The following is a 1362-nucleotide window of genomic DNA, read 5'->3' as shown; positions in this document are numbered from 1 at the left end:
GCTGAAACTCATTGGGATTGGGTCCTCCACCTGCAGCCCAGGTGTCCAGCCAGCCCAGGCTGGCAGGGGTACCAGACTCGCCCTCGCTGTGACAGCCTCATCCCCACATCAGGACATGGCAGAGGAGTTACCATAGCTCGGGTGAGGGCCCTGGCCCCAGAGGGCACCCCCTCTGGGCACTGCCATCCCAAGGAGCCCTGAGCAGCCCCTTGGCTGAAAGAACAGACCCCTCCCAATGGGGAGGGAGGAGAGAAGCCAAGTGGGGGTGGCACCTGCCCTGATGCCGTCAGCTTCCACATGGCCAACTCTGAGTCGGGGAGGTAGAAGCAGGCGCCAGGCCAGGCCTTACAGCCCTAGGTTTGGATGGACAAAGAGGGGAAGAGAAGGAGCAGGCTCTGGAGTCAGTTCTTGTCTAGCTGCAGCTCCCAACCTAGGCTTTGACTGAGTGCCCTGGGCGGGGTGTCTGGGCCTGCAGCACCTTCCTCCATGCTGGTGAGGCCTTCCGCAGAACCCACCCGGCAATAACCCACTCGCAGGTCACAGGGTGCTGTTGTCCTATCTCAGGCTCTCAGGCCCCCTGGGCAACATGTCTTCATTGATAAGTATTGGATGGCTTCCTCCGGCCTTTTTCACGCCCATGAGGACATTTCTGAGGCACTACTGAGAGGCCTTCCTGGCCAACATCCAGGCAAACTTCAGTTCATTGTATGGGGGCCCCGCGTGGCCGATGGCCAGTGGAGCAAGATAGGAGCCATGGACGTGTTCCGGAGAGGGCAGGGTGGCATGGGCACTGGCATGCATTGTCTCCAGCTCCGAACAGGCGCTCTCACAGGGATTGCAGTGCCCCGGGCAGTAACACCATTATCTTGGTGTGTGTGTTCTGGGAACTGGTGTGGTGATCAAGTGACAGAGGAAGCCTGGTGCAGGGAAGTGCGAGGAGTAATACATGGGACACTGGGTTGATTCTCCCCAAGAGTCAGCCTTCAGAGTCCCTGGTGCTAGTCCCTGGGTGACCCTGGCGGGCCAGTGGACAGCTGCTGGCCAGCCCTTCTCACAGGGAAGGTTCCAGAAGAGGCTTGAGCAGCACAGCGTGCGCCTCAGTGTGTCCATCTCTTCTGTTTGTGTTTCTCGTGATGCATTTCCTGGCCAGGCCCCCCTGTTCATCTTTGCATCCCTCAGGCCTGGCCCAGGAGAGGCCTTCCCTGTTTGCTGAGGAGATGGCCAGCTGTGGAGAAGCAGCAGCATGCGAAAGCATGGGTGCTTTAGAAATGGCCAAGGCAGCCCAAGGACACCCACCACCGCCGCCGCTGCTGGCGCCTCCTGGGCCGCGTCCTTGCTGCCCATTAACACGTCTCTGGTCCC

At 60.2% G+C, this 1362-nt stretch overlaps 1 pseudogene; it reads right to left on the bottom strand.

Annotated features, from left to right (window-relative positions):
* The window catches only part of LOC102773860, a 6597-nt pseudogene extending 5796 nt beyond the window's left edge, over positions 1–801 (bottom strand).
* Between the last annotated feature and the right edge of the window lie 561 nt (positions 802–1362).

The sequence above is a fragment of the Myotis davidii genome, unplaced genomic scaffold (assembly GCF_000327345.1).
Source record: "Myotis davidii unplaced genomic scaffold, ASM32734v1 scaffold1065, whole genome shotgun sequence".
NCBI lineage: Eukaryota > Metazoa > Chordata > Mammalia > Chiroptera > Vespertilionidae > Myotis > Myotis davidii.
Note: the sequence above shows the minus strand (reverse complement) of the source record. Positions and strands in the feature narration are given on the sequence as shown.